Below are 12432 nucleotides of genomic sequence, written 5' to 3'. Positions count from 1 at the left end.
AATTAGGATTGGAAACGGATGGGGTCCTGAGCAGAACAGGCTTTGTAAAGAGAGGGCTTCTATTGCTTCTAGAAACAGGTAGTTACTCGCTGTCACAGCCAAGCTCTCCTAAGGTCAGAACTTTCTAGCAGCCTCCCCTAGTTCTAAGCCTGCCCCTCGACTAGGCAGGAGGAAGAATTTTCTATTATAAAGCTGACAAAGGAAGGGCTTTTCACGCAGATGAGTTTCTAACCACAGCCAATGGAGAAAACAAAAATATTTTATTTGGGCAGGGAAAAACATTCTACCAGAGCATTAAAAAAAAAAAAACAAATTGTATTCTTTCCATCACATTACTGAGATGTGTGCAAGACCAGTTTGTAAAGTTGCTAATGAGCCTGGAGCAGCTGTGTGGACAGACTAGGAGTTTGGGCCCTGCAGCTAGATTGCCTGGGTTCACATCTTGCCTCTTTACTCCCACACTGTGGCAAGTTGCTACACCAGTCTGTGCCTCTGATATTTTCATCTGTGTAATGAGAAAAAGGTTATCGTGAGGACAAAATAAGTTATAGCTTGCAAAGTGGGCCTGGGTCACAAAAAGAGCTCAGCAGGTATTATGTACATTTTTTTAAAAAAGATTTATTTATGTACTTATTCTATTTTTTTGGCTACTCTGGGTCTTCGTTGCTGCACATGGGCTTTCTCTAGTCAGGCGAGCAGGGGCTACTCTTCACTGGGGTTCATGGGCTTCTCACTGTGGTGACTTCTTCTGTTGCAGAGCAGGGGCTCTTGGGCTTCAGTAGTTGCAATGCATGGGCTCAGCAGTTGCAGCTTGCAGGCTCTGGAGCACTGGCTCATCAGCTGTGGCGCACTGGCTTAGTCACTCCGCCGCATGTGGGATCCTCCAGACCAGGGATCAAACCTGTGTCCCTTACATTGCAAGGTGGATTCTTAACCACTGGACCACCAAGGAAGCCCCACGTACAATTACTTTGGTGGCAAATTTTACATGCCTCGATTGCTTGTGATCCATGACTACCAGTTAGCAGAGGAGGAGAGTTCCCATTGGATATTTGTTAACCTGAGGCTTCTTCAAAGCCCTTCCCCATAAAGGATTTTCTTTAATTGTCTTCTTGTCCTTGAGATTCCTGGCAGCCCCATGGCTCAGCTGTGACAGCCTAGGGATCCATCTGGATGCTTCCCATACCACATACATTGCGCCCACTTGCCTGATTCTTGAGTTGTGTTGGGGTTTATACATTCATAGGATGAATTGCTGCTGTATACATAGGATACATAGGATGTATGCTGCTGCATACAAAAACCAGGGCGGCATTTGTATGGCAGTGCAAAAATTTTACAACTTCAGTAAAGTGGACAATTTCCTATGCTATCATGTTAATATAAATTCTTTTTCTGAAGTAGAACATGTATAACTAAAAAGGGTACAAATATCGCAGAGCTCCAGGAGCAATTCCAAAGTGAAAAAACCTGTACAACCATCACCCTAAGACAAACAAGTCACTACCAGAACCTTAGAACTTCATCCCCGCCCCCCCACCTACTCTGGCTCCAAATGATGACTCTTCTCTTCCTCAGAGGAAACCTCCTCACTTCTAACCCTGCAGATTAGTTTTCCTGGTTTTGAATCATACGTAAAGGGAATTACAGAGAATGAACTGCATCTTGTTTCTTTCATTTGGTAGTCAGTCAGTCAGCCAGTTCAGTCAGTCAGTCAGTCAGTCAGTCAGTCAGTTCAGTCAGTCAGTCAGTTCAGTCAGTCAGTTCAGTCAGTCAATCAGTCAGTTCAGTCAGTCAGTCAATCAGTCAGTCAGTCAGTTCAGTCAGTCAGTTCAGTCAGTCAGTTCAGTCAGTCAATCAGTCAGTCAGTCAGTTCAGTCAGTCAGTCAGTTCAGTCAGTCAGTCAGTCAATCAGTCAGTCAGTCAGTCAGTTCAGTCAGTCAGTTCAGTCAGTCAGTCAGTCAGTTCAGTCAGTTCAGTCAGACAGTTCAGTCGCTCAGTCATGTCCAACTCTTTCCGACCCCATGAACCACAGCACGCCAGGCCTCCCTGTCCATCACCAACTCCCAGAGTTGACTCAAACTCATGCCCATCGAGTCGGTGATGCCATCCAGCCATCTCATCCTCTATCGTCCCCTCCTCCTCCTGCCCCCAATCCCTCCCAGCATCAGGGTCTTTTCCAATGAGTCAACTCTTCACATGAGGTGGCCAAGGTACTGGAGTTTCAGCTTCAGCATCAGTCCTTCCAATGAACACCCAGGACTGATCTCCTTTAGGATGGACTGGTTGGATCTCCTTGCAGTCCAAGGGACTCTCAAGAGTCTTCTCCAATACCACAGTTCAAAAGCATCGATTTTTCAGTGCTCAGCTTTCTTCACAGTCCAGCTCTCACATCCATACATGACCACTGGAAAAACCATAGCTTTGACTAGATGGACCTTTGTTGACAAAGTAATGTCTCTGCTTTTTATTTTTTTTTTGTCTCTGCTTTTTAATATGCTATCTAGGTTGGTCATAACTTTCCTTCCAAGGAGTAAGCGTCTTTTAATTTCATGGCTGCAGTCACCATCTGCAGTGATTTTGGAGACCAAAAAATAAAGTCTGACACTGTTTCCACTGTCTCCCCATTTGGTAGTAGAACTGTAATAATCACACAGCACGTAGGGGTGGTTTGCTTCCATTTCAATATCATTTGGCACACAGACTCGAGCATTTCTGATGAGTTATACCTAGGGGGAAAATGATGAATCACAGGGATTATGTATGTTCAAATTTAGTTTGTATGTTCAGATGACAAATGATTTTCCATAGTATGGGTAGCAAAGCGCACTCACACCAGCCATGGACAAGCGTCTCAGTCATTCAGTCTCCTCACTAAACTGGAAGTAGGAAGGCATTTTATTTTTCATTGTAGCCCCTCAAGGGATTCTAATTTATATTTCCCAGATGATTAACTGTATGGATCATCAGATACTTAATTAATGAATATCAGATGCTTTTGTGAAATACTTTTTCAACTATTGAGATTATATGATCTTCCCCTTCATGTTGTAAATACAGTAGATTGCACTGACTGATTTTCAAAAGTTTAACTTTTCACTCTTGGAATAAATCCAGTTTGATGATCTTTATCAATTTCAATTTAATATTTTGTTTAAGATTTTGCATATATGACACAAAAGAAACTGATTTAAAGGATTCTTTCTTGTAAAGTCCTCAGGTTACACTGACATTATAAAACAAGATTCAAAATATTAATGTTATCTCCTCCTCAAACATTGGGACGAATTCATTGATGAGGTTCTCCAGGCTTGAAGTTTTGCCTCATTTTGTTTTCTAGGAAGGTTCTTTTGTTGAGAAACAGATGAATAAGTATCCCAAATGCCCATTTCTTTTCCTCTTCCTGTTATTATCCCTCTTCTCAAGAGTAATCCCCATTCTGACTTCTGAGACCATTATTTAGTTTTGCTGTTGGTACCTTATTGGAATCTGTTAAGCAAATCTGAGACTTGTTTTTTGAACCACCATATGGTTACTTTTGGTATTGTTTTACATACACCCGAAAAAATGCTTATTCTTAAGCTGTTGAAAGCTGTGTGCTATGTAAGTCAATGAAGTTTGACCATTTTGCTCTTCAAATGCTGAATATCCTTAATGTCTATTTATCTGCTTATCAGTGAGTGATGTGATAAAATCTCAACTATGTGGATCTGTCTAATTTTCCTCTTGGTTCTGTCCCTTTTTGTTATATTTTCTTGATATAATAAATTGAATATATCAATAGATTGATACAACAAATTGAATAGATTGAATATATCGATAGATATAACAAATTGAGATATTGAATATTTTACTGGTTTGAAATATCTCTTCTTACTTCAGTAACATCAAAGTAGATTTCAAGGCAACAGATATTACTAAAGATAAGGAGGGGTATTGCATACTCGTAAAATATCCAATCCATCGATCTAGCATGAGCTGCTAAACGTGCTGCAAAACTGCTGGGAACATATTCTTTTGGTTTTCAGTTATCTGAAATTATCTTTATTTGCCTTTATTCTTAAAGGATATTCTTAATGGAGTAAATATTCTGGGTTAACAAGTTTATTTTTCACTTTAGCACATTGAAAGTATGGTCCGTCTTCTCAGCTTCATTATGGTTGATGAGAAGGGGTGGTTCTCAAAATGGCTGTAGCCATTGTTATTGCCATTGAAGCTATTGTTGCCAAACAAATGTATTCCTTTTTACCCTTACTGCCTTTGCAAATTTTTCCTTATCTTTTTTTTTAAATAGCAGTATAGTTGATTTACAATGTGTGTTAGTTTCTGGTGTATAGCAGAATGATTCAGTCATATATATACATGTATGTTTGTTTTTAATTTGTTGATAATATTTTACTGTTGTTACCTATAGTCTGGCCATTTTTAAAGATTTTCTCTTTTTTTTCCCCCCCAGAAGTTTCTACTTGTATGTACTTAAGTCTTGTTCCTTTATATTCGTCTTGCTTGGGTGTTTGTAGGACTCTAATTGGGGCTTGTCTTCTTTCATTAATTTTTGGAAATTATTGAACATTACAGTCCATGGGGGTCACAAAAGAGTTGGACATGATTTAATGACTAAACAAAAACATTTCTTTAAATACTGCTTCTTCTACTTTCTCTCTCCTCTTTTCCCAGGACTCAAATTATGTGTATTTTACAGCTTTTCACTGTGCCATACATCTCTTGACTTGTTTTCATATTTTCTACATTTTAAAAGTTTCTCTGTACTTTCATCTGGATTTTCTCTGACATATCTTCCCAACACTAATTCTGTCTACATAGTGTTTAATCTTCTGTTAAATCCAATCCACTGAGTTAATTTCATCTAATTTGGTTTCCCAGTTCCAGAATTTCCATTTTGATTCTTTTTTATAGTTTCCAGTTCTCTGCTGAATTTCCTGTCTTACAAATATTCATTTAATTTAAATTCCATGTCAGATAATCCTAATATCTGAATCTCTTATGGGTCTTTTTTCTACTGATGTTTCCCATTAAAAAAATCTTGTTCTTTTTATAGGCCTGTTTTTTTAAAAAAATGATTGCTAACACTACAAACAAGAAATTATAGACATCACATGAGGTTCTGTATGATATTTTCTTATAAAGGAAAGCTTATGTCAAGGCTTCAATAGTCTTATAAATATCCAAAAATAGACATCAAAAAGCTGAGCAAAGACTGGGGAAATGGGTTATGGACCTGAAACTGGGGACCAAGCTGTCCCATCCATCTCTCAGGGAACTGCATGTCCCGTATCTGCTTCTTGCTCCTGCTCTTTGTTAATCAGCTTTTATTTCTGACTTATTAGCATATTGTTGTTGTTATTGTTCAGTTGCTCAGTTATGTCCGACTCTTTGCGACCCCATGGACTGCAGCACGCCAGGCTTCCCTGTCCTTCACCATCTCCTGCAGTTTGCTCAAACTCATGTCCATTGAGTCAATGATGCCATCCAATATAAACAATGTAAAATGTCAACCTACCCCAAATCTTCATGACATTATAGATCTCATACTCACCTATATCTTCCTGACTGACTCAGTATATCTTAGTTCAAATTTCTGAGGAAGAGGATATAAAAGACTTAGCCAAGTCTGTGGCTGATTGGCACATGCTGGAACAGGTGTGTACCTCAGGTCCAGTCACCATAGGTGGAGAGGTGTGAACTCACATGATCCAAAAAGGCAGCAAGATCAAGCTTAGAAGTAAGTCTCAGCAGGGACTTGCCTGGTGGTCCAGTGGTTAAGAATGTGCCTTCCAATGCAGGGGATGTGGGTTCAATCCCCAGTCAGGGAACTAAGATGCCATGTGCCATGGGGCAACTAATCCCATGTGCCCTTGCCCCACAATAAAAGATCCCACATGCCACAAACACGACCTCAGGCAGTCAAATTAATAAATAAATTTTAAAAAGAAGTCTCAGTAGAAACCAAAGATACTCATATCTAGTATGAAAACATTGTCAGCATCACTAGACTTTGTGTTATCTTCTTCCTTTGGGCTTCCCAGGTGGTTTTAGTGGTAAAGAACCCACCTGCCAATGCAGGAGATATAAGAGATGTAGGTTCAATCCCTGGGTCAGGAAGGTCCCCGGAGGAGGGCATGGCAAACACTCCAGTGTTCTTGCCTGGAGAACCCTACGAACAAAGCAGCTTGGTGGGCTACAGTTCACAGAGTGGCAAAGAGTTGGTCACAACTGAAGCAACTTAGCACACACACACACACTTCATCTGTTAGCTTTTCTGAAGATAAATTACATCTCTGCTTTTAATTTGACTTTTGTCATGAGTGAATAGAATTTGACTTCATATATGTATCCCTCGTGGATGATATATTTTTCCAGAGAGAATTTCCTTCTGGTTCTGTCAGGCTGTTAGAGGCTATTACCTTAATTCCATGAGGGACTGAACTGGTTTGGAACTGAGTTTTAGTCCTGTGAGTACTGGTCTATTTCTAGCTCATCCTTATTCATAGGCAGCCTTGACTCTCACAGCTTCTCAGGGCCCTAACCTTACATCTGGTGACCAGAGCCCATCCTCCTGGGCACACTCTGCACTCCGGGAATTGTGTCACCCCCTCCCCATGAGACCTTCCAAAGGTCTGGGCCCCTCAGCCTCTGCTTTCACTTTCATGCTTGAGAACTGCCTGGAGGGAAAAAGATGAGCCTCGAATATCATTTCTCTTGGCTTCTTTCTTCTTCTAGATCTTTGCCTAACAAATGTTCACTTCCTTGGTAGCTTTTCAATTCCTTCAAATAGATTTTTAATATTTTGCCTAACTTGTCTAGCTATTCTTAGGTTGCAGGAGGTTGTCCAAGACAACTTAGCCACTGCAGGAAGCCAAACTTCGTATGTCATCCATGTACTTCCCAAGAATGTTATCATTTTAGAATAAGAATTGGTCTTTTTCCTGAGATCTTTGGACACTCCATATTATGGAAGATCTTATAGCTAACTTTTATATTAATTGTCTCACCTGATGCTTTTTCTCAACAGCTTTCTGAAAATATAAGCCCATATGGCACATTTTCTGCTCTTGCACCTTGTCTCAAAGAGAGATCCCAAGCTCAGGGTGAGCAACCTGTGAATAAGGAACAGTGTTATCTAAGCCTCATCCAGCTTTGGTGTGGCGAGTGGGATAATGATGACAATGCTTCTTTCTCTGCTTCTTAAATGTGTTGTCGTGCCTATGACAAGATCATAGTCCTGGGGTCAGACCACAAGATCCATTCTTCCATTTCCTTCCACTCACCATCAGTTCTATTTCTAGATTTCTCCCCACTGGAGTGACTGTCTCCTACCAAGGGTCTTGGTCTTCTACACTTCCTTCCTCCAGGACATCCTTCAACATCTCCTGTATGCCAGGCAGGAATCTAGCCCTGGAGCTGGACCACTGGAGCATCCCTGGGTGAGTCCTCTTTACCTAAGTGGTCATTAATTGTCTTTATACCTTAGTATATCTCATTCCCTGCCTTGGAAAATTTGACCTCCTCTGATAGGTTGTATATTGTCACCCTGCTTTTTAACTTATATACAGAATACATCACGAGAAATGCTGGGCTGGAGGAAGCACAAGCTGGAATCAAGATTGCTGGGAGAAATATCAATAACTTCAGCTATGCAGATCACACCACCCTTATGGCAGAAAGTGAAGAAGAACTAAAGAGCCTCTTGATGAAAGTGAAAGAGGAGAGTGAAAAAGTTGGTTTAAAGCTCAACATTCAGAAAACTAAGATCATGGCATCTGGTCCCATCACTTCATGGCAAATAGATGGGAACGTGGATACGTGCCTGAATTTATTATTCTGGTCTCCAAAATCACTGCAGATGTGTATTGCAGCGCATGAAATTAAAAGAAACGCTTACTCCTTGAAGGAAAGTTATGACCACCTAGACAGCATATTAAAAGCAAAGACATTACTTTGCCAACAAAGGTCATCTAGTCAAGGCTATGGTTTTTCCAGTGGTCATGTATGGATGTGAGAGTTGGATGTAAAGAAAGCTGAGTGCCGAAGAATGATGCTTTTGAACTGTGGTGTTGGAGAAGACTCTTGAGAGTCCCTTGGACTGCAAGGAGATCCAACCAGTCCATCCTAAAGGAAATCAGTCCTGGGTGTTCATTGGAAGGACTGATGCTGAAGCTGAAACTCCAATACTTTGGCCACCTCATACGAAGAGCTGACTCATTGGAAAAGACCCCGATGTTGGGAAAGATTGAGGGCAGGAGGAGAAGGGGACAACAGAGGATGAGATGGTTGGATGGCATCACCGACTCAATGGACATGGGTTTGGATGGACTCTAGGAGTTGGTGATGGACAGGGAGGCCTGGCGTGCTGAACCCCTGCAGTTCATGGGGTTGCAAAGAGTCAGACACGACTGAGCGACTGAACTGAACTGAACTGATGCTTGTTCCAAACTAGTAAGGAGTCATCTAGTATTCCTGGTATTGTGATTCTGAGGCACAGCCTACCCCCTTGTCCCACTTTTCCTTTATATTCCAGCTGATCCCGTCCAGTGCCCCCAAATAATCTCACAGATGCCATCCTCCACTGTGCCTGCAGCTCAAAAGCCATAGCAAGCCCTGGCTGATTACATCGCTTCAGGAACTTACGAAGTTTCTCATGTCTGCTTCAGTCTTCCCCTGCTACCTTCTTATCAGCTAGTCACTCAGTCATGTCTGATTCTTTGCCACCCCATGGACTGTAGCACACCAGGCCTCCCTGTCCATCACCAACTCCTAGAGCTTACTCAAACTCATGTCTATCGAGTTGGTGATGCCATCCAACCATCTCATCCTCTTGTCCCCTTCTCTTCCTGCCCTCAATCTTGCCCAACATCAGGGTCTTTTCCAATGAGTCAGTTCTTCTCATCAGGTGGCCAAAATATTGGAGTTTCAGCTTCAGCATCAGTCCTTCCAATGAATATTCAGGACTGATTTCCTTTAGGATTGACTGATTGGATCTCCTTGCAGTCCAAGGAACTTTCAAGAGTCTTTTCCAACACCACAGTTCAAAAGCATCAGTTCTTCAGCACTCAGCTTTCTTTATGGTCCAACTCTCACATCCATATGTGACTATTGGAAAAACCATAGCTTTGACTAGATGGACCTTTGTTGGCAAAGTAATGTCTCTGCTTTTTAATACACTGTCTAGGTTTGTCATAGTTTTTCTTCCAAGGAGTCTTTTAGTTTCATTGCTGCGGTCACCATCTGCAGTGATTTTTTTTGAAGCCCAAGAAAATGAAGTCTGTCACTGTTTCCATTGTTTCTCCATCTATTTGCCATGAAGTGATAGGACTGGATGGCATGATCTTAGTTTTTTGAATGTTTGAGTTTTAAGCCAGCTTTTTCACTCTCTTCTTTCACTTTCATCAAGAGGCTCTTTAGTTCTTCTTCGCTTTTTGCCCTAATGGTGGTACCATCTGTATATCTGAGGTTATTGACATTTCTCCCGGCAATTGTGACTGCAGCTGGTGTTTCATCCAGCCTGGCATTTTGCATGATGTACTCTGCGTATAAGTTAAATAAGCTGGGTGACAATATACAGCCTTGACGTACTCCTTTCCCAATTTGGAACCAGTCTTATACCTCAAGTATAACCTTCTTATACTTGAGGTCATTCCACCCCAGTCTGATGACTGCTATATAGGGATGGGACTGACCGCAGGACTGGTCTGGATTTGAAGGCTGGCAGGAATGGCAACTCAGCTCAGCTATGGAAACTTCCCACTTTGTTTTCTATCATCCCTTCACCTGGAAAACAATGCAACGTATATGCAAGGCTTTGGAGATGTACGATAGTTCAAGCTAGGGGAACTGGGTTCGTTGGGCCTCCCTTATTTCTCAAAAGGCATGTCCAGAGATGGGTGGTCTCAGCAGTCTGCAAAGAGAGAGGAGTTTTCCAGGTCAGAGGAGGCTGACTTCCAAATCTTACTGCTTTTCATATCAGTCGGGGGCTGGAGCCTACCAGCCATGTCACCTAGACTGAATGTCCTAGATCCATCACTTCTTGCTGTGCCGGTTACACAACCTGCTGCTGCTGCTCCTAAGTCACTTCAGTCGTGTCCGACTCTGTGCGACCCCATAGACGGCAGCCCACCAGGCTCCCCCGTCCCTGGGATTCTCCAGGCAAGAATACTGGAGCGGGTTGCCATTTCCTTCTCCAATGAATGAAAGTGAAAGTGAAGTCGCTCAGTCATGTCTAACTCTTTGTGACCCCATGGACTGCAGCCTACAAGGCTCCTCCGTCCATGGGATTTTCCAGGCAAGAGTACTGGAGTAAGTGTAAGTGAAGGTGCCATTGCCTTCTCCAGTTACACACCCTAGTCTCATTTTTACTTTTCATTTCTCTCAGGGCAATGAAACTTATTTCTTAATCATCTGTTCTCATTCTGTCTAGGGGCTCTTTCAAACTTTCATCTCTCTACCTCTTCTCTCCCTCTCATTAGAAATCTTTCAATCAGTCCCCGAGAAAATGAAAACCACAAGGCGAGAAACCTTCATGACCTCCTACCCATTTACAAGAATCTTCTGTCTTTTGCTCTTCTTGGGAAAATTGGTCCAACTGGTCCCTCTACTAAATCTCCACCTATGCTTTGGAATCTTTTCTCCTTATTCCTTCAGTCCTTCACTCCAACATCATCTCTTGTCTCTCCTTTGTCAACTTAAAAAACAGTCACAACATAGAAATTGAGTCACTCAGTCAGTTCAGTCGTGTCTGACTCTGCAACCCCATGAACCACGGCACACCAGGCCTCCCTGTCCATCACCAACTGCCAGAGTCTACCCAAACCCATATCCATTGAGTCAGTGATGCCATTCAACCATCTCATCCTGTCATCCCCTTCTCCTACTGCCCTCAATCTTTCCCAGCATCAGGGTCTTTTCCAGAGTCAGCTCTTAGCATGAGGTGGCCAAAGTATTGGAGTTTCAGCTTCAGCATCAGTCCTTCCAATGAACACCCAAGACTGATTTCCTTTAGGATATACTGGTTGGATCTCCTTGCAGTCCAAGGGACTCTCAAGAGTCTTCTCCAACACCACAGTTCAAAAGCATCAATTCTTCGGCGCTCAGCTTTCTTTACAGTCCAACTCTCACATCCATATATAACTACTGGAAAAACCATAGCCTTGACTAGATGGACCTTTGTTGGCAAAGTAATGTCTCTGCTTTTTAATATGCTATCTAGGTTGGTCATAACTTTCCTTCCAAGGAGTAAGCGTCTTTTAATTTCATGGCTGCAATCATCATCTGCAGTGATTTTGGAGCCCCCAAAATAAAGTCTGACACTGTTTCCACATCTATTTGCCATGAAGTATAGGACCAGATACCAAGATCTTAGTTTTCTGTATGTTAAGCTTTAAACCAACTTATTCACGCTCCTCTTTCACTTTCATCAAGAGGCTCTTTAGTTCTTCTTCGCTTTCTGCCATAAGGGTGGTGTCATCTGCATATCTGAGGTTATTGATATTTCTCCCGCAATCTTGATTCCAGCTTGTGCTTCCTCCAGCCCAGTGTTTCTCATGATGTACTCTGCATATAAGTTAAATAATCAGGATGACAATATATACAGCCTTGACGTACTCCTTTTCCTATTTGTAACCAGTCTGTTGTTCCATGTCCAGTTCTATTGTTTCCTGACCTGCATACAGGTTTCACAAGAGGCAGGTCAGGTGGTCTGGTATTCCCATCTCCTTCAGAATTGTCCACAATTTACTGTGATCCACACAGTCAAAGGCTTTGGCATAGTCAATAAAGCAGAAATAGATGTTTTTCTGAAATTCCCTTGCTTTTTCGATGATCCAGCAGATGTTGGCAATTTGATCTCTGGTTCCTCTGCCTTTTCTAAAACCAGCTTGAACATCTGGAAGTTCACAGTTCACGTATTGCTGAAGCCTGGCTTGGAGAATTTTGAGCATTACTTTACTAGCGTGTGAGATGAGGGCAATTGTGTGGTAGTTTGAGCATTCTTTGGCATTGCCTTTCTTAGGGATTGGAATGAAAACTGACCTTTTCCAGTCCTGTTGAGTTTTCCAAATTTGTTGGCATAGTGAGTGCAGCACTTTCACAGCATCATCTTTTAGGATTTGAAATAGCTCAACTGGAGTTCCAACACCTTCACTAGCTTTGTCCGTAGTGATGCTTCCTAAGGCCTACCTGACTTCACATTCCAGGATGTCTGGCTCTAGGTGAGTGTGAGTGATCACACCTTCATGATTATCTGGGTCATGGAGATCTTTTTTGTACAGTTCTTCTGTGTATTCTTGCCACCTCTTCTTAATATCTTCTGCTTCTATTAGGTCCATACCATTTCTGTCCTTTATTGAGCCCATCTTTGCATGAAATGCTCCCTATCGACGGAGGTTCATGACATTGTACAGGAGACATGAATCAAGA

The sequence above is a fragment of the Cervus canadensis genome, chromosome 26 (genome assembly GCF_019320065.1).
Source record: "Cervus canadensis isolate Bull #8, Minnesota chromosome 26, ASM1932006v1, whole genome shotgun sequence".
NCBI classification, from domain to species: domain Eukaryota; kingdom Metazoa; phylum Chordata; class Mammalia; order Artiodactyla; family Cervidae; genus Cervus; species Cervus canadensis.
The sequence above is the reverse complement of the archived record's forward strand: the minus strand, read 5'-3'. Positions refer to the sequence as shown.